The sequence below is a fragment of the Rattus norvegicus genome, chromosome 18 (assembly GCF_036323735.1).
Source record: "Rattus norvegicus strain BN/NHsdMcwi chromosome 18, GRCr8, whole genome shotgun sequence".
Taxonomy (NCBI): domain Eukaryota; kingdom Metazoa; phylum Chordata; class Mammalia; order Rodentia; family Muridae; genus Rattus; species Rattus norvegicus.
The window spans coordinates 51,696,634-51,718,500 of NC_086036.1; the positions used below are offsets into that span (position 1 = coordinate 51,696,634).

At 41.5% G+C, this 21,867-nt stretch overlaps 1 long non-coding RNA gene across 1 annotated transcript in view; it reads right to left on the reverse strand.

Annotated features, from left to right (window-relative positions):
- Positions 1-15,958: 15,958 nt before the first annotated feature.
- LOC108348854 (uncharacterized) overlaps positions 15,959-21,867 on the reverse strand; it is a 67,647-nt gene continuing 61,738 nt past the window's right edge. Inside the window, exon 7 of the long non-coding RNA XR_001842197.3 lies at positions 15,959-20,866. This is a non-coding gene — a long non-coding RNA (uncharacterized LOC108348854). The remainder of the gene's footprint in view (positions 20,867-21,867) is intronic.

Consider the following 21,867-nt stretch of genomic DNA (forward strand, 5'->3'; position numbering starts at 1 on the left):
TAAGTGATATAACCTGGGAATAAAAATTGGCCTCTGCCTCCACAGAGAGAAAGCCCGTGGAGAGACAGCTGCGCACACACATCTGCAAAGAGCAAACTGTGCTACAAGGAGAGATGCCACTAACTCACAAAACGGGCTCTAGTCCCTTTTAAGGGCATGCATTGAATAACATGACTGAGTGATTTATTTTGAATATAAAAATGAATAGCTTAGAGGTAATCCTCACATTCACAAGTAACAAGTAAAGTTTCACAGCAAAGAAGAAACATATTCTTAACAATAGACTGGAAGCTAAGTCAGCTGTGAGCATTGAACAAAGGAAAGAAGACACAAACCATAATCCCCCAAAGGATTGACCAGGGCTCTAGGCTACAAAGGCATAGAATTTCATGTTGTTTCTTATTAACTTTATATATATAATATATATATGTACATATATATTATCCCTGATATTTTATATCATATATATTTGATATATATGTGTATATATGAAATACATAAATAAGAAATAAAAAGAGAAGAGACTACACTCTGCCCACATTTCTGACTCCAGAGGAAAACACCTAACGCCATCTGAGACCCTGGTGCACTGGGTTCCCAGGAAAAGGTGGGGCAGGCCCTTCTGGTTCCCACCCTCACGGAGAGCTCAAAAGCAGCCCCCCAGGACCAACTTCAACCCGGGGACCAGAGGTAAGACCAACTATTCTGCTCCAAGTCTTGCATGGTGGAAAAAGGACACACGCCCACAGGAACAGTTCAAGACCAGTAGACAGGAAAGACTACACACCTGAAAGCAGAACACTCTGTTCCCATAACTGGCTGAAAGAAAACAGGAAAACAGATCTACAGCACTCCTGACACACAGGCCTATAGGACAGTCTAGCCACTGTCAGAAATAGCAGAACAAGGTAACACCAGAGACAACCTGATGGTGAGAGGCAAGCATAGGAACGCAAGCAACAGGAACCAAGACTACATGGCATCACTGGAGCCCAATTCTCCCACCAAACAAACACTGACTATCCAAACACACCAGAAAAGCAAGATATAGATGTAAAATCACATTTGATCATGATGATGGAGGACTTCAAGAAAGACATAAAAAACTCCCTTAGAGAAACACAGGAAAAAATAAATAAACAAGTAGAAACCTATAGAGAGGAATCACAAAAAATCCCTGAAAGAATTCCAGGAAAACAGAATCAAACAGGAGAAGGAATTAAAAATGAAAATAGAAGCAATAAAGAAAGCACAAAGGGAGACAACCCAGGATATCGAAAACCAAAGGAAAAGACAAGGAGCCTTAGATACAAGCATCACTAACAGAATACAAGAGATAGAAGAGAGAATCTCAGGAGCAGAAGATACCATAGAAATCATCGACACAACTGTCTAAGACAATGTAAAACAGAAAAAGCTACTGGTCCAAAACATATAGGAAATTCAGGACTCAATGAGAAGACCAAACCTAAGGTTCATAGGCGTAGGAGAGAGTGAAGACTCCCAGCTCAAAGGACCAGTAAAGATCTTCAACAAAATCATAGAAGAAAACTTCCCTAACCTAAAGAAAGAGATGCCCATAAACATAGAAGAAGCCTACAGAACTCCAAATAGAATGGACCAGAAAAGAAACTCCTCCCATCACATAATAGTCAAAACACCAAATGCACAAAACAAAGAAAGAATATTAAAAGCGGTAAGGGAAAAATGTCAAGTAACATATAAAGGCAGACCTATCAGAATCACACAGGACTTCTCACCAGAGACTATGAAAGCCAGAAGATTCTGGACAGATGTCATACCGACACTAAGAGAACACAAATGCCAGCCCAGGTTACGGTATTCAGCAAAACTCTCAATAAACATAGATGGAGAAACCAAGATATTCCATGACAAAACCAAATTTACACAATATCTTTCTACAAATGCAGCACTACAAAGGATAATAAATGGTAAAGCCCAACATAAGGAGGCAAGCTATACCCTAGAAGAAGCAAGAAACTAATCGTCTTGGCAACAAAACAAAGAGAAGAAAAGCACACAAACATAACCTCATATCCAAATATGAATATAACAGGAAGCAATAATCACTATTCCTTAATATCTCTCAACATCAATGGCCTCAACTCCCCAATAAAAGGACATAGATTAACAAACTGGATACGCAACGAGGACCCTGCATTCTGCTGCCTACAGGAAACACACCTCAGAGACAAAGACAGACACTACCTCAGAGTGAAAGGCTGGAAAACAACTTTCCAAGCAAATGGTCAGAAGAAGCAAGCTGGAGTAGCCATTCTAATATCAAATAAAATCAACTTTCAACTAAAAGTCATCAAAAAAGATAAGGAAGGATACTTCATATTCATCAAAGGAAAAATCCACCAAGATGAACTCTCAATCCTAAATATCTATGCCCCAAATACAAGGGCACCTACATACGTAAAAGAAACCTTACTAAAGCTCAAAACACACATTGAACCTCACACAATAATAGTAAGAGATTTCAACACCCCACTCTCATCAATGGACAGATCATGGAAACAGAAATTAAACAGAGACATAGACAGACTAAGAGAAGTCATGAGCCAAATGGACTTAACGGATATTTATAGAACATTCTATCCTAAAGCAAAAGTATATACCTTCTTCTCAGCTCCTCATGGTACTTTCTCCAAAATTGACCATATAATTGGTCAAAAAATGGGCCTCAACAGGTAGAGAAAGATAGAAATAATCCCATGCGTTCTATCAGACCACCACGGCCTAACGCTGGTCTTCAATAACAATAAGGGAAGAATACCCACATATACGTGGAAATTGAACAATGCTCTACTCAATGATAACCTGGTCAAGGAAGAAATAAAGAAAGAAATTAAAGACTTTTTAGAATTTAATGAAAATGAAGATACAACATACTCAAACTTATGGGACACAATGAAAGCTGTGCTAAGAGGAAAACTCATAGCGCTGAGTGCCTGCAGAGGGAAACAGGAAAGAGCGTATGTCACCAGCTTGACAGCACACCTAAAATCTCTAGAACAAAAAGAAGCAAACACACGCAGGAGGAGTAGAAGGCAGGAAATAATCAAACTCAGAGCTGAAATCAACCAAGTAGAAACAAAAAGGACCATAGAAAGAATCAACAGAACCAAAAGTTGGTTCTTTGAGAAAATCAACAAGATAGATAAACCCTTAGCCAGACTAACCAGAGGACACAGAGAGTGTGTCCAAATTAACAAAATCAGAAATGAAAAGGGAGACATAACTACAGATTCAGAGGAAATTCAAAAAATCATCAGATCCTACTACAAAAGCCTAATTCAACAAAACTTGAAAATCTGCAGGAAATGGACAATTTCCTAGACAGATACCAGGTACCAAAGTTAAATCAGGAACAGATAAATCATTTAAACAAGCCCATAACTCCTAAGGAAATAGAAGCAGTCATTAAAGGTCTCCCAACCAAAAGGAGCCCAGGTCCAGAGGGGTTCAGTGCAGAATTCTATCAGACCTTCATAGAAGACCTCATACCAACACTGTCCAAACTATTCCACAAAATCGAAACAGATGGAGTGCTACTCAATTCCTTCTATGAAGCCACAATTACTCTTATACCTAAACCACACAAAAACCCAACAAAGAAAGAGAAATTCAGACCAATTTCCCTTATGAATATCAATGAAAAATACTCAATAAAATTCTTGCAAACCGAATCCAAGAGCACATCAAAACAATCATCCACCATGATCAAGTAGGCTTCATCCCAGGCATGCAAGGATGGTTTAATATATGGAAAACCATCTATGCAATCCACTATATAAACAAACTGAAAGAAAAAAGCCACATGATCATTTCATTAGATTCTGAGAAAGCATTTGACAAAATTCAACACCCCTTCATGATAAAAGGCTTGAAAAGAATAGGAATTCAAGGCCCATACCTAAACATAGTAAAAGCCATATACAGCAAACCAGTCACTAACAAACTAAATGGAGAGAAACTTGAAGCAATCCCACTAAAATCAGGGACTAGACAAGGCTGCCCACTCTCTCCCTACTTATTCAATATAGTTCTTGAAGTTCTAGCCAGAGCAATCAGACAACAAAAGGAGATCAAAGGGATATAGATTGGAAAAGAAGAAGTCAAAATATCACTATTTGCAGATGACATGATAGTATATTTAAGTGATCCCAACAGTTCCACCAGAGAACTACTAAACCTGATTAACACCTTCAGCAAATTGCCTGGGTATAAAATTAACTCAAATAAATCAGTAGCCTTCCTCTACACAAAAGAGAAACAAGCCGAGAAAGAAATTAGGGAAACGACAACTGTAATAATAGTCCCAAATAATATAAAATACCTCGGTGTGACTTTAACCAAGCAAGTGAAAGATCTGTATGATAAGAACTTCAAGACTCTGAAGAAAGAAACTGAAGAAGACCTCAGAAGATGGAAAGATCTCCCATGCTCATGGATTGGCAGGATTAATATAGTAAAAAATGGCCATTTTTCCAAAAGCGATCTACAGATTCAATGCAATCCCCATCAAAATACCAATCCAATTCTTCAGAGAATTAGACAGAAAAATTTGCAAATTCATCTGGAATAACGAAAAACCCAAGATAGCTAAAACTATCCTCAACAATAAAAGGTCTTCCCGGGGAATCAGTATCCCTGAACTCAAGCAGTATTACAGAGCAATAGTGATAAAAAAACTGCATGGTATTGGTACAGAGACAGACAGATAGACCTGTGGAATAGAATTGAAGACCCAGAAATGAACCCACACACCTATGGTCACTTGATTTTTGACAAAGGAGCCAAAACAATCCAATGGAAAAAAGATAGCACTTTCAGCAAATGGTGCTGGTTCAACTGGAGGTCAACATGTAGAAGAATGCAGATCGATCCATGCTTATCACCCTGTACAAATCTTAAGTCCAAGTGGATCAAGGACCTCCACAATGAACCAGATACACTCAAACTAATAGGACAAAAAGTGGAGAAGAATCTGGAACACATGGGCACTGGAGAAAATTTCCTGAACAGAACACCAATGGCTTATGCTCTAAGATCAAGAATTGACAAATGGGATCTCATAAAACTGCAAAGCTTCTGTAAGGCAAAGGACACTGTTGTTAGGACAAAACGACAACCAACAGATTGGGAAAAGATCTTTACCAATCCTACAATGGATAGAGGGCTTATTTCCAAAATATACAAAGAACTCAAGATGTTAGACCACAGGGAGACAAATAACCCTATTAAAAAATGGAGTTCAGAGCTAAACAAAGAATTCACAGCTGAGGAATGCCGAATGGCTGAGAAACACCTAAAGAAATGTTCAACATCTTTAGTCATAAGGGAAATGCAAATCAAAACAACCCTGAGATTTCACCTCTCACCAGGGAGAATGGCTAAGATCAAAAACTCAGGTGACAGCAAATGGTGGTGAGGATGTGGAGAAAGAGGAACACTCCTCCATTGTTGGTGGGATTGCAGACTGGTAGAGCCATTCTGGAAATCAGTCTGGAGGTTCCTCAGAAAATTGGACATTGAACTACCTGAGGACCCAAGCTATGTCTCTCTTGGGCATATACCCAAAAGATGCCCCAACATATAACAGAGACACATGGTCCAGTATGTTCATAGCAGCCTTATATATAATAGCCAGAAGCTGGAAAGAACCCAGATGCCCTTCAACAGAGGAATGGATACAGAAAATGTGGTACATCTACACAATGGACTACTACTTAGCTATCAAAAACAATGACTTTATGAAATTCATAGGCAAATGGATGGAACTGGAAAATATCATCCTTGACCCGCGGATCCCGGCCCGCAGCAGCTCTCTGCTCCCAGACCCGGTGAGAGAGAGACCCAACTGCCTGGTCAGGTGGGCACTCCTGAGGCTGCAGAGAGGAAGAGACCACCAACACTGCTCACCCCTGCCCACATCCCTGGCCCAAGAGGAAACTGTATAAGGCCTCTGGGCTCCCGTGGGGGAGGGCCCAGGAGCGGCAGGACTTCTGCGCCTGAGACACCACCGGAACCTGAAAGAAACAGACCGGATAAACAGTTCTCTGCACCCAAATCCCGTGGGAGGGAGAGCTAAACCTTCAGAGAGGCAGACAAGCCTGGGAAACCAGAAGAGACTGCTCCCTGCACACACATCTCGGACGCCAGAGGAAAAAGCCAAAGACCATCTGGAACCCTGGTGCACTGAAGCTCCCGGAAGGGGCGGCACAGGTCTCCCTGGTTGCTGCCGCTGCAGAGAGCCCCTGGGCAGCACCCCACGAGCGAACCTGAGCCTCGGGACCACAGGTAAGACCAAATTTTCTGCTGCAAGAAAGCTGCCTGGTGAGCTTGGGACACGGAAGCAGAATTTCTCTAGGAGGCACGGTCTGTGTTTACCGGAAGTCCCACACCCGCGGATCCCGGCCCGCAGCAGCTCTCTGCTCCCAGACCTGGTGAGAGAGAGACCCAACTGCCTGGTCAGGTGGGCACTCCTGAGGCTGCAGAGCGGAAGAGACCACCAACACTGCTCACCCCTGCCCACATCCCTGGCCCAAGAGGAAACTGTATAAGGCCTCTGGGCTCCCGTGGGGGAGGGCCCAGGAGCGGCAGGACTTCTGCGCCTGAGACACCGCCGGAACCTGAAAGAAACAGACCGGATAAACAGTTCTCTGCACCCAAATCCCGTGGGAGGGAGAGCTAAACCTTCAGAGAGGCAGACAAGCCTGGGAAACCAGAAGAGACTGCTCCCTGCACACACATCTCGGACGCCAGAGGGAAAAGCCAAAGACCATCTGGAACCCTGGTGCACTGAAGCTCCCGGAAGGGGCGGCACAGGTCTTCCTGGTTGCTGCCGCTGCAGAGAGCCCCTGGGCAGCACCCCACGAGCGAACCTGAGCTTCGGGACCACAGGTAAGACCAAATTTTCTGCTGCAAGAAAGCTGCCTGGTGAACTCAAGACACAGGCCCACAGGAACAGCTGAAGACCTGTAGAGAGGAAAAACTACACGCCGGAAAGCAGAACACACTGTCCCCATAACTGACTGAAAGAGAGGAAAACAGGTCTACAGCACTCCTGACACACAGGCTTATAGGTCAGTCTAGCCACTGTCAGAAATAGCAGAACAAAGTAACACTAGAGATAATCTGATGGCGAGAGGCAAGCGCAGGAACCCAAGCAACAGAAACCAAGACTGCATGCCATCATCGGAGCCCAATTCTCCCGCCAAAACAAACATGGAATATCCAAACACACCAGAAAAGCAAGATCTAGTTTCAAAATCATATTTGATCATGATGCTGGAGGACTTCAAGAAAGACATGAACACACTTAGGGAAACACAGGAAATCATTAATAAACAAGTAGAGGCCTACAGAGAGGAATGGCAAAAATCCCTGAAAGAATTCCAGGAAAACACAATCAAACAGATGAAGGAATTAAAAATGGAAATAGAAGCAATTAAGAAAGAACACATGGAAACAACCCTGGATATAGAAAACCAAAAGAAGAGACAAGGAGCTGTAGATACAAGCTTCACCAACAGAATACAAGAGATGGAAGAGAGAATCTCAGGAGCAGAAGATTCCATAGAAATCATTGACTCAACTGTCAAAGATAATGTAAAGCGGAAAAAGCTACTGGTCCAAAACATACAGGAAATCCAGGACTCAATGAGAAGATCAAACCTAAGGATAATAGGTATAGAAGAGAGTGAAGACTCCCAGCTCAAAGGACCAGTAAATATCTTCAACAAAATCATAGAAGAAAACTTCCCTAACCTAAAAAAAGAGATACCCATAGGCATACAAGAAGCCTACAGAACTCCAAATAGATTGGACCAGAAAAGAAACACCTCCCGTCACATAATTGTCAAAACACCAAACGCACAAAATAAAGAAAGAATATTAAAAGCAGTAAGGGAAAAAGGTCAAGTAACATATAAAGGGAGACCTATCAGAATCACACCAGACTTCTCGCCAGAAACTATGAAGGCCAGAAGATCCTGGACTGATGTCATCCAGACCCTAAGAGAACACAAATGCCAGCCCAGGTTACTGTATCCAGCAAAACTCTCAATTAACATTGATGGAGAAACCAAGATATTCCATGACAAAACCAAATTTACACAATATCTTTCTACAAATCCAGCACTACAAAGGATAATAAATGGTAAAGCCCAACATAAGGAGGCAAGCTATACCCTAGAAGAAGCAAGAAACTAATCGTCTTGGCAACAAAACAAAGAGAATGAAAGCACACAAACATAACCTCACATCCAAATATGAATATAAAGGGAAACAATAATCACTATTCCTTAATATCTCTCAATATCAATGGCCTCAACTCCCCAATAAAAAGACATAGATTAACAAACTGGATACGCAACGAGGACCCTGCATTCTGCTGCCTACAGGAAACACACCTCAGAGACAAAGACAGACACTACCTCAGAGTGAAAGGCTGGAAAACAACTTTCCAAGCAAATGGTCAGAAGAAGCAAGCTGGAGTAGCCATTCTAATATCAAATAAAATCAATTTCCAACTAAAAGTCATCAAAAAAGATAAGGAAGGACACTTCATATTCATCAAAGGAAAAATCCACCAAGATGAACTCTCAATCCTAAATATCTATGCCCCAAATACAAGGGCACCTACATACGTAAAAGAAACCTTACTAAAGCTCAAAACACACATTGCACCTCACACAATAATAGTGGGAGATTTCAACACCCCACTCTCATCAATGGACAGATCATGGAAACAGAAATTAAACAGTGATGTCGACAGACTAAGAGAAGTCATGAGCCAAATGGACTTAACGGATATTTATAGAACATTCTATCCTAAAGCAAAAGGATATACCTTCTTCTCAGCTCCTCATGGTACTTTCTCCAAAATTGACCATATAATTGGTCAAAAAACGGGCCTCAACAGGTACAGAAAGATAGAAATAATCCCATGCGTGCTATCGGACCACCACGGCCTAAAACTGGTCTTCAATAACAATAAGGGAAGAATGCCCACATATACGTGGAAATTGAACAATGCTCTACTCAATGATAACCTGGTCAAGGAAGAAATAAAGAAAGAAATTAAAAACTTTTTAGAATTTAATGAAAATGAAGATACAACATACTCAAACTTATGGGACACAATGAAAGCTGTGCTAAGAGGAAAACTCATAGCGCTGAGTGCCTGCAGAAAGAAACAGGAAAGAGCATATGTCAGCAGCTTGACAGCACACCTAAAAGCTCTAGAACAAAAAGAAGCAAATACACCCAGGAGGAGTAGAAGGCAGGAAATAATCAAACTCAGAGCTGAAATCAACCAAGTAGAAACAAAAAGGACCATAGAAAGAATCAACAGGACCAAAAGTTGGTTCTTTGAGAAAATCAACAAGATAGATAAACCCTTAGCCAGACTAACGAGAGGACACAGAGAGTGCGTCCAAATTAACAAAATCAGAAATGAAAAGGGAGACATAACTACAGATTCAGAGGAAATTCAAAAAATCATCAGATCTTACTATAAAAACCTATATTCAACAAAATTTGAAAATCTTCAGGAAATGGACAATTTCCTAGACAGATACCAGGTATCAAAGTTAAATCAGGAACAGATAAACCAGTTAAACAACCCCATAACTCCTAAGGAAATAGAAGCAGTCATTAAAGGTCTCCCAACCAAAAAGAGCCCAGGTCCAGATGGGTTTAGTGCAGAATTCTATCAAACCTTCATAGAAGACCTCATACCAATATTATCCAAACTATTCCACAAAATTGAAACAGATGGAGCCCTACCGAATTCCTTCTACGAATCTACAATTACTCTTATACCTAAACCACACAAAGACACAACAAAGAAAGAGAACTTCAGACCAATTTCCCTTATGAATATCGACGCAAAAATACTCAATAAAATTCTGGCAAACCGAATTCAAGAGCACATCAAAACAATCATCCACCATGATCAAGTAGGCTTCATCCCAGGCATGCAGGGATGGTTTAATATACGGAAAACCATCAACGTGATCCATTATATAAACAAACTGAAAGAACAGAACCACATGATCATTTCATTAGATGCTGAGAAAGCATTTGACAAAATTCAACACCCCTTCATGATAAAAGTCCTGGAAAGAATAGGAATTCAAGGCCCATACCTAAACATAGTAAAAGCCATATACAGCAAACCAGTTGCTAACATTAAACTAAATGGAGAGAAACTTGAAGCAATCCCACTAAAATCAGGGACTAGACAAGGCTGCCCACTCTCTCCCTACTTATTCAATATAGTTCTTGAAGTTCTAGCCAGAGCAATCAGACAACAAAAGGAGATCAAAGGGATACAGATCGGAAAAGAAGAGGTCAAAATATCACTATTTGCAGATGATATGATAGTATATTTAAGTGATCCCAAAAGTTCCACCAGAGAACTACTAAAGCTGATAAACAACTTCAGCAAAGTGGCTGGGTATAAAATTAACTCAAATAAATCAGTTGCCTTCCTCTATACAAAAGAGAAACAAGCCGAGAAAGAAATTAGGGAAACGACACCCTTCATAATAGACCCAAATAATATAAAGTACCTCGGTGTGACTTTAACCAAGCAAGTAAAAGATCTGTACAATAAGAACTTCAAGACACTGAAGAAAGAAATTGAAGAAGACCTCAGAAGATGGAAAGATCTCCCATGCTCATGGATTGGCAGGATTAATATAGTAAAAATGGCCATTTTACCAAAAGCAATCTACAGATTCAATGCAATCCCCATCAAAATACCAATCCAATTCTTCAAAGAGTTAGACAGAACAATTTGCAAATTCATCTGGAATAACAAAAAACCCAGGATAGCTAAAGCTATCCTCAACAATAAAAGGACTTCAGGGGGAATCACTATCCCTGAACTCAAGCAGTATTACAGAGCAATAGTGATAAAAACTGCATGGTATTGGTACAGAGACAGACAGATAGACCAATGGAATAGAATTGAAGACCCAGAAATGAACCCACACACCTATGGTCACTTGATTTTTGACAAAGGAGCCAAAACCATCCAATGGAAAAAAGATAGCATTTTCAGCAAATGGTGCTGGTTCAACTGGAGGGCAACATGTAGAAGAATGCAGATCGATCCATCCTTATCACCCTGTACAAAGCTTAAGTCCAAGTGGATCAAGGACCTCCACATCAAACCAGACACACTCAAACTAATAGAAGAAAAACTAGGGAAGCATCTGGAACACATGGGCACTGGAAAAAATTTCCTGAACAAAACACCAATGGCTTATGCTCTAAGATCAAGAATTGACAAATGGGATCTCATAAAACTGCAAAGCTTCTGTAAGGCAAAGGACACTGTGGTTAGGACAAAACGGCAACCAACAGATTGGGAAAAGATCTTTACCAACCCTACAACAGATAGAGGCCTTATATCCAAAATATACAAAGAACTCAAGAAGTTAGACCGCAGGGAAACAAATAACCCTATTAAAAAATGGGGTTCAGAGCTAAACAAAGAATTCACAGCTGAGGAATGCCGAATGGCTGAGAAACACCTAAAGAAATGTTCAACATCTTTAGTCATAAGGGAAATGCAAATCAAAACAACCCTGAGATTTCACCTCACACCAGTGAGAATGGCTAAGATCAAAAACTCAGGTGACAGCAGATGCTGGCGAGGATGTGGAGAAAGAGGAACACTCCTCCATTGTTGGTGGGATTGCAGACTGGTAAAACCATTCTGGAAATCAGTCTGGAGGTTCCTCAGAAAATTGGACATTGAACTGCCTGAGGATCCAGCTATACCTCTCTTGGGCATATACCCAAAAGATGCCTCAACATATAAAAGAGACACGTGCTCCACTATGTTCATCGCAGCCTTATTTATAATAGCCAGAAAATGGAAAGAACCCAGATGCCCTTCAACAGAGGAATGGATACAGAAAATGTGGTACATCTACACAATGGAATACTACTCAGCTATCAAAAACAACGAGTTTATGAAATTCGTAGGCAAATGGTTGGAACTGGAAAATATCATCCTGAGTGAACTAACCCAATCACAGAAAGACATACATGGTATGCACTCATTGATAAGTGGCTATTAGCCCAAATGCTTGAATTACCCTAGATCCCTAGAACAAACGAAACTCAAGACGGATGATCAAAATGTGAATGCTTCACTCCTTCTTTAAATGAGGAAAAAGAATACCCTTGGCAGGGAAGGGAGAGGCAAAGATTAAAACAGAGACTGAAGGAACACCCATTCAGAGCCTGTCCCACATTTGGCCCATACATATACAGCCACCCAATTGGACTAGATGGATGAAGCAAAGAAGTGCAGACCGACAGGAGCCGGATGTAGATCGCTCCTGAGAGACACAGCCAGAATACAGCAAATACAGAGGCGAATGCCAGCAGCAAACCACTGAACTGAGAATAGGTCCCCTATTGAAGGAATCAGAGAAAGAACTGGAAGAGCTTGAAGGGGCTCGAGACCCCAAAAGTACAACAATGCCAAGCAACCAGAGCTTCCAGGGACTAAGCCACTACCTAAAGACTATACATGGACTGACCCTGGACTCTGACCCCATAGGTAGCAATGAATATCCTAGTAAGAGCACCAGTGGAAGGGGAAGCCCTGGGTCCTGCTAAGACTGAACCCCCCAGTGAACTAGACTGTTGGGGGGAGGGCGGCAATGGGGGGAGGGTTGGGAGGGGAACACCCATAAGGAAGGGGAGGGGGGAGGGGGATGTTTGCCCGGAAACCGGGAAAAAAAAGAGAAAAAAAGAAAAAAAAAAAAAAAAAAAAAAAAAAAAAATATCATCCTTGAGTGAGGTAACCCAATCATAGAAAAACATACATGGTATGCACTCATTGATAAGTGGATATTAGCCCACATGCTCGAATTACCCTAGATGCACAGAACACATGAAACTCAAGAGAGATGACCAAAATGCCGATGCTTCACTCTTTCTTTAAAAGGGGAACAAGAATACCCTTGGGAGGGAATAGGGAGGCAAAATTTAGAACTGAGGCTGAAGGAACACCCATTCAGAGCCTGCCTCACATGTGGCCCATACGTATACTGCCAGCAAAGTAGATAAGATGGATGAAGCAAAGAAGTGCAGGCCGACAGGAACCGGATGTAGATCTCTCCTGAGAGACACACCCAGAAGGGGCTTGAGACCGCATATGAACAACAATGCCAACCAACCAGAGCTTCCAGGGACTAAGCCACTACCCAAAGACTATACATGGACTGACCCTGGACTCTAACCTCATAGGTAGCAATGAATATCCTAATAAGAGCACCAGTGGAAGGGGGAGCCCTTGGTCCTCCCAAGACTGAACCCCCAGTGAATGTGATTATTGGGGGGAGGGCAGTAATGGGGGGAGGGTGGGGAGGGGAACACCCATACAGAAGGGGAGGTGTAGGGGTTAGGGTCATGTTGGCCCTGAAACCAGGAAGGGGAATAACTATTGAAATGTAAATAAGTACTCAAGTTAATAAAGATGGAAAAAAATTTTAAAAAAGATGAAAAAAATAATAAATAAGAAAATTAACAAATACATTATAATTGTATTTATTTGAAGAAAAAGTAAAATGAAAACTTTATGATATTGCTTAAATATTGCTTAAATAAGAAAATATTGATATGAAGTAATTAAATTGTATATGATTGTTTACTAATATCATTATAAAGTGATGTAAGATGGCTAAACTCAAATGGGAGTTATTTTAAAACCAGAAGCATTGCAAATCTCAGGACCTGGGATGCTTTATATTGATGGTCAGTTTGACAGGATCTAGACACACCTGGGAAAGGAGTTTGCCTTCTCAGAGAAGTACCATTTTTAGGAAGTCTTACTGTTTTGGAAATCTCGTGCCATGAACACTTGCATACCTGACTTCTCAGGCCATGATAAAGTGCGATGAATAGATGGCTTGGAATGTCCACAGACAAATAAAGACACACCCAGAGAGCCATGATCCTGTGTCTGTGATAGTCCAGAAACCATGGCAAAAGAAAATGCATTACACACAGAAAAGGGCCAATCACGGTATTGTTTCCATAGACCACAAACATGCTGATGCAATCTAGGAAATCCTAGGACATGAGTCATTTATCCAGGTGACAAACGCCAGCTGGACCACTGTAAGTGATGGGCAGATGAACTGTAGGACTGTGACACTCGTGCAGCAGGCACTCCGACACACTCTTATTTTCCCCTTAAATCTTTTTCAACCTCATATAATACGTTTTCAAGCCAGGAGACTAGAGATAACTGAAGATGAACATCACTAATTAGAGACAAGGATCAGAGTGGTAATTGACCCTTTTCCCAATAGCGCCATGTAGACAGATGATGCCAATGCAGGTAAATAACTCTGACATCATCCCAAAGGCACTCTCTGAGCAAGGAGGCTCTGCTCTATGAAGTAACGTTTAAAAGTGTCTCCTGAGCTGAGGGCTGTTCCACGGCAGACTCCCATGACAGCAAAACCAGAAACCTTCAGATTCTCCCATCGGACCAATCTCCACGTTTCTGTGCCTTGCCCCAATTCCAAGTCATTACACATTTACATACGGGAAGCTAGCATGTATTAGATCAGCAGTTCTTTCCTATATGCTACCCGAAAAAAACCCAAAACGTTGACTCATCCAGATTCTTAAATTTAACTTATGAAGAACTGCTTACAACTCAATTATTAAAGAGCATTTAATGGGTACCACTGTAAGCCAAACAATGCTTCATGCTAGGGAGATAATATTTGAAAGCAAAGAAAACCTTCTCAACAAAACCTAGTCCTTCACTGTATTGATAGTTTTGGTCCAGGAGACAGATCAACAAATGCTAGCATAAATACATAAAGTGGAGCAGTGGAAGGCCTCGTGATGAATGCACACATGTGTGGGACTATACTGTGCTGATAGAGAAAGAGCTTTCTAGGTTGGTGGTTTTAGTTTATGATGTCAGAGTGAACTAGTCCCTGAAGCTAGAAACAAAGGCCACAGTGGGGGTATAGAAAGCAAGGTTCTACCTGAGGACCCAGTTATATCACACCTGGGCATATACCCAAATGATGCTCCAACATATAAAAAAGACACGTGCTCCACTATGTTCACAGCAGTCTTATTTATAATAGCCAGAAGCTGGACAGAACCCAGATGCCCTTCAATAGAGGAATGGATACAGAAAATGTACATCTACACAATTAAACAATGACTTCATGAAGTTCGCAGGTAAATGAGTGAAACTTGAAAATATCATCCCAAGTGAGGTAACCCAGTCACAAAAAAAAACCCACACATGGTATGCAGTCACTGATAAGTGGATATTAGCCAAAAAGAAGCTGGGAACACCCATGATACAACTCACAGACTATATGAAACTCAAGAAGAAAGAAGGCCACACTAAAGTATGGATGCTAGAGTCTTAACTCAGAAGGGGGAAGAAAATAATCTCGGGAAGGAAAAGAAGCATCTGAGAGGGAGAGAGGAGGGGGAGGGAAAAGGGGATCCATTCAGATGCAGGAGGAGATTAGGGAGAAGTAAGTACAGAGGGTCAGGATTTTGAAAGGAGTTTTGTAGCAGTGGGGTAGGAGGAACTGGCGATAGCTACTAGAAAATCCCAGATGCCGGGGACCCAAGAGGTTCCCAGGACCCAACAGGGAGGACATTAGCCAAAATACCCCAAAAACGGAGATAGAACCTGTAGAGACCATATCCAGTGGATAGACTCCTGGTTGAGTAATAGGGCCACCCACCCAACTTAAAAATATTAATCCAGAATTTCTCCTGTCAAAAGGAAATTTAGGATCAAAGAGTGGAGCAGAGACTGAAGGAAAGACCATCCAGAGACTGCCCCACCTAGGGATTCATCCCATCTGCAGACACCAAACCCAGACACTATTTCTGATGCCAAGAAGCACTTGCTGACAGGAGCCTGGTATAGCTGTCCCCTGAACCTGCCAGAACCTGACCAATGCAGATGTGGATGCACATAGCTGAACATCAGACTGAGTGTGGGGACCCCAATGGAGGGGTTAGAGCAAAGGACTAAAGAAGCTGACGGGATTTGCAACCCCACAGGAAGAACAACAATATCAACTAACCAGACACCCTCCAGCCAAAGCTCCCAGGGACTAAACCACCAACCAAAGAATTCACATGAAGGGACCATGACTCCAGATGGATATGTAGCAGAGGATGGCCTTATCAGGCATATTGGAGGGGAGGTCCTCCGTCCTGTGGAGGCTGGATGACCCAATGTAGGGGAATGCTAGAGTGCTGAGGCTGGAGTGAGTAGGTGGGTGGGGGAGCACCTTCATAGAGGCAAGGGAGAGGGGATGGGATAGGGGTTTGTAGAGGGGAAGGGGGATAACACTTGAAATGTAAATAAAAAAATAACCAATAAAAATGAAAAATTAAGTAAAAAAGAGAGCAAGGCATTGGTGGTTTAAAATGAAATGAAATTAGATCCACCAGCAGAACGCTGATTATGCAATGTCTATAAACTATTTTATGAATTTCCATTTGCAAGGGAAAAGCCACAAGAGAATACAGACTTTACTAGATTTGTATTTGAGGAAGATCGCTCTGCTCTCATGAAGCACTCAGAATGGAGATGCACAAAAATGGAGGATTTGCAGAAAACCACACGGGAACACCCAGGGACCATTTGCCCTCTCCCAGATAGGGTTTCCTTTCGGTTTAATTATGCAAATCGATGTTTTTATTATCAAGTTTCATATGACACAGAAGTTCTTGTTATTAGACAGCCTCACATCAGAGATGGGGCATCTCTTTTGTAAGTAACCTGATGCTTTCAAATGGCCCGAGAGAGCACATGTGCTGGCAGTCTTCCTACACCGGACAGACATGGCCCAGGCTACAGAAAGTCTTGTCTGTTTCAGTGCTCACCTATTCCCCTCCAAAATGGTATTTTAAACAACAACAACAACAAATAGCGTGTTCTACTGATGAATGCCTTTTTTAATTCCAACCTTGAAAACTTCCAGGTTAAGCACCTGAGAATTGCTGAGCCGACAGAGGTCATATATGAGGACAAAGCTCTTACTCCCTCTAGCCAGGAACTTTCCCCTCCATTGGCTAATTCTTCATTTGAGGTCACTTCGCTGCATCTTCTCTTCTTTTTTTTTAAATGAAGTTCTTTATTTGCTTTTGCTTGTTTTGTTTGTTTGGTTTGAGACAGGGTTTCTTTGTGTATCCCTGGCTGTCCTAAAACTAGGTCTATAGGGCAGGCTGGTTTTGAACTCAGCGATCCATCTGCCTCTGCTTCTCAAGTCTTGGGATTAAAGGCTCGTGCTGTGCTGCGGCCGCTGCCGCCACCACCACCGCCTGGTACTTCTGTCCTTCGAAAGCAAAGTGTTCCAGAAAAATATCTGTCAGCACCTACCCTTGTCCCAGCTCCTGTGGAATTGCCTACCATCAAGCTAGATTTAAAAACTGGCACTGACTTCCCATCATTGTGAAGGTAATATTGTCCTAGATACTACCATGTCAGAAATCATGTTAAATATCTGTGGGGAAATTAAACATGATTTCAATTCCAGCTCTCCAGATTTGTTTCTCCCTGATATTACACAAAACCATTATTAATATGCTGTGGAACGAGACGTCTCCAGGATACTTAGCAAAAGGCCTTTAAGGGGTAATCCTTCTGAAGCCCTCCTTGTAAAAGCTGTACAAATCCAATGAAATTCGTAAGCGCTGCTTGGGAGAAGCAGAGCGACCATTACAGCCTTTTCCCCCAACGTACCGCGGGCTTTAGATGATTACCATAGAGTCTTATGTTTTAAACTTCCTGCCAACAATGTGCCTTTTAGTTGCCTTGGACCGAGGACAAATTGTATTATAATGTATGTTGACAGTTTAATAACACAGGTTACCATCCGTGGTGTACTTTATGATGTAATACATCCCAGTGGGTGTCTCTGGAGAATAAGGCTATGATTTCCAAGGCACAGAAAAGTCAATAAACTAAAACGGTCTGAGTAAGATTTCTGCCTTCTGTATACTTTGGACCTCTTCCTAAAAATTAAATGGGTGTTACCCTTCAAAAATATTTTCCTGCATGACTTTCTCTGTTATTCTTCTCAAGTTATGGGTTGTAAGAGTGGAATGGTATAATTCTTATTAAATTGTATGTTAAAAATGTAAAAAAGCCTTTCTCGATACAGTAAATAGGTATTTTTTTCAGGTCTCCGAGGTAAAGTTTCTTTTCTATAAAAAGCTGTAATTGTGGTTTTCAAAAAGCTCGTTAAATATTTAGATCTTTTAGAGTTCAAGTGGTTTCTGTCGAGTATAAAACACATTTAGACTAATTATTTCTATGTTTTGACCATTACATAAATGCACGTAGAATTAAGTAGTTAACAGAATAAAACAAAGTAGCAAGTTTTAGGAAAAGAATTCATGTAATTACTGCTGGATTTTCTTTTCACCAAGATATTATCAATAAAAACCAAATAGCAATGCACTGAAGGTTTAAGGCAGCCTAAGACGTCTTTATTAAATGAACTGGTTCTACACATGCAGAGCACCTTAACTGATCTTCTTTACAGTTTTTTTTTGCATCTCTATGGCCAAAAACAAAATAAAAGGACTCTAGTTCTCAAGCACAATAAAGCCAGTAGGACTCTAGGATGGACAACTGCCTGGGATTTTAATGATTTATAGAAAGAAAACCATGCTACAATCAGTCTTCCCATCTCAGTTTATAAAATGGCTCAGCAATTTTGATATCTGCCTCTGAAGTAAAATAGGATATAGAGGAAATGATCAAAACTCAACCCATTTCATAAGTACTAGCTTTTCCCCATCTCTTTTTCTTCTCCCTCACCGTGTGTCCCTCCAAATGATTTGTTTATTTTTATTGTCTGCACATTGGTGTTTTGCCTGCACATATGTCTGTGTGATGGCATCAGATCCCCTAGAGACGGAGTTATAGACCATTGTGAACTGACATGTGAATGCTGGTAATTGAAACCTGATCCTCTGAAAGAGCAGCCAGTGCTCTCGACCACTGAACTATCTCTTCAGCCCCTACGTTCAGTTCTCCTTCTCTTCAAAAAAAAAAATTAAAAAATCCTACAAAAATACATAAGGCAGTTTCCATGTCCTAACCGTAACAGTAATTTTATTAAATACTCTCTATGTTGCAGATATTGTATTAAAATATTTTGCATAGATTCTCAAATGATCATCCTATCAAATATCCCTCAAAATATTTGTGCATAGAACCATAGATCTGGGATGTTCTCAATCTTTGTCGAGAAGCTTCTTTAGAGTCAGTCTCTCTCTCTCTCTCTCTCTCTCTCTCTCTCTCTCTCTCTCTCTCTCTCTCTCAGTGCAGTCAATGAAGAGACGTGTTATTAGCCAAAGCATGGAGAATTTTAAAAAAAAAATGAGTGCATAGCTCTAAATGGAGCAACTTCATGAACCTCACCACCACCAGTGCTCAAGGAACTGCAGAAAGAACATAAGAACCAGAGGGTGGGAGGATCCTGTGAGATTTTGTCTTCTGGCTTTGACATACCAATTGTACTCGTGAGCTCACAGCATTGGTGGTTAGCTGCTTAAGAGCTAACAAAATCCCAAACATCAGTGGGATAGATGATCTACAGGCCCTGCCACATCATGAGGGACTGTTGGCAGTGGACAGTTGCTGAGAGGGAGAATCATTCTGGGAAAGAAAGAGGGTCAAGAAAGCTGTCTACTCGAGATCATAAACAAAGAAATCTGGCCAAGAGCTAGAGGAATGAGTCCTCTATCATGGGCACCCAAGCTTCTAAAGATGGTTGAAGCCACCTTCCCCACTTACAGGTGATTGATTTTGATTTAATAACCCGTCCATTGCTGCTTCATTGAAATGATTACAAATTAATGTGAGAAAACTATATGAATCTAAATTTTTATTATGTAAGAACTATAATACGTACTTATTTGGGAAATTAAAATTAAAATTCACTTACGGGCGCTCACCCTGAGTGGAACCATATCCTCACTTCCCTACAACTCAGCACCGTTGCTCTGGAAATCCTATGCTGTCGAGCCTTCCTCACTCTTCCGTTATTGCTGTGCTTTCTACCAATCAGGCAGAGCCAGGCTGCCTCCATTTTCAAAGCGAGCGTACATAACGTGAATGCTACAAGGTTTGCTGAAGCCCCAGAAAGCTAGGTATTCATGATGTACAAACTGAAAGGGTGTCTTGAATATGAGGCTCTAACCAATTGGGAAAAAAAAAAGTTATTGCCCTTGAATTCTGGCCCACATTGATGTTTCTGGTTCCAATGTCGTTGTTGCTTTTTCTAATTTTTTGGCCCACAGTTCATGTGTGTTCCTCCTCCCAAGGGCTCCGCCAACGAGGCCTAGTTGGAGGAGCTCCCAGTCAGAGAGCAAGGGTCTGAGGATTATTGAAGTGGTTTTCTTTTTAATCACTTATAAAAACAGAGGCACAGCCAATCACCAGCCATGCAATTTTCTCCAAATCACTGAGTCTCTAAATTCCCTGAAGAAAGCCAGAGTCAGCTCTTTCCCAACAATGTGGTATTTTGAGCTTTCTCTCAGGCTCAGAGAACCTTAGAGCCTTGGGGAGAAAAGCAAGACAGAAAAAATATTGTTTGAACACATTAATAAAGCAGAGGACATAGCCACACTGTTATGCTTGGGCACAGCACATGGCCGTACCTCGCTACTCGGTTCTTGCTGTATTTCCTGGTGGATGAAGCTCAGCTCGATCTCCGTTCCCTTCTTTCATCACCACAGGGTTTTTCTTCCACAGGGTTTGCAATCAGAAAGTGTTGCATGAAATCTAAATTAGGAACAGAGGAGACTGAGATAAATCTGATTGCATTGGTCCTTACTAAAACTCAAGTAACTAGCATTTGAGTCAACCTTCTCCAGACACTCGCAAAGGGAGCAAAGGAGCTCTGAAGAGGTGAGGTTACCCTTTCTGATCATCAGAAACTAGGTATCATCCTGCCAAACCCTTCCAAAACGTTAAAAAAAAGGGGGGAAACCAGCGAAAGTTTGTGTAACACAGCGATTGTTTTTATTTTATTGTATGTTTGGAACTCTCCGGGTTTTAATCCCGTTGAAAATTTACATTCATATCCTGCTTAGATTTCCCACTCCTGCTTGAAGAGAGAAAGCAGTCTGCAAACCCATTCCTAATGTTTTACAGATTGATTGGCCTCTCTGAAACATCAGCAGATTTCCTCCAGTGCAGGCCTGGAGCCAGCCACAGAGAAACCACGGGGACCCCAACATGTGGAAGCTAACTCTTTTCCTCTGAGGCTGGCAACGCTGGGAAAGTATTGAGCCCACAGTTAGACCCCGCAGGGTACACTGGGCTTTGTCTTTATGCCCCACTGCAAGGCTACGGGTAGTAGCAACTTGGCTAAATCAATGTGTCTTTGGGGTCTGCACATGTCCCTACTTACTTCTCAGTGTATCTCAGCTTCTTCCCTTTCGGTGTTCTGTCTCCAGGTTCTAAATCTGCAGCTGCCTCTCCCCAAACCCCCGACCTCTTTCTCTAAAGTTGGACTAGAGCCGGTTTCCTGCACCTATTTTGCTGCTCCCTTCTAAACGAAGCCTTTGAGCCGCAGCACGTGTTGTTTCCGATCACCCCGAAGGTTCAGAAGATACCCTGAGTAATTTTTAACTCAACTGCCTATTTAAACTAGACTTAGAGCATTTACAATCAGTTCTACAACTGTACCAACATACAAATTCCAGCTCTAAAATAAGGATTCAAAATGTCATCTGCAATACCCACAATCCGTTAAAGCATTAAAGAAATGTTGCATGTAC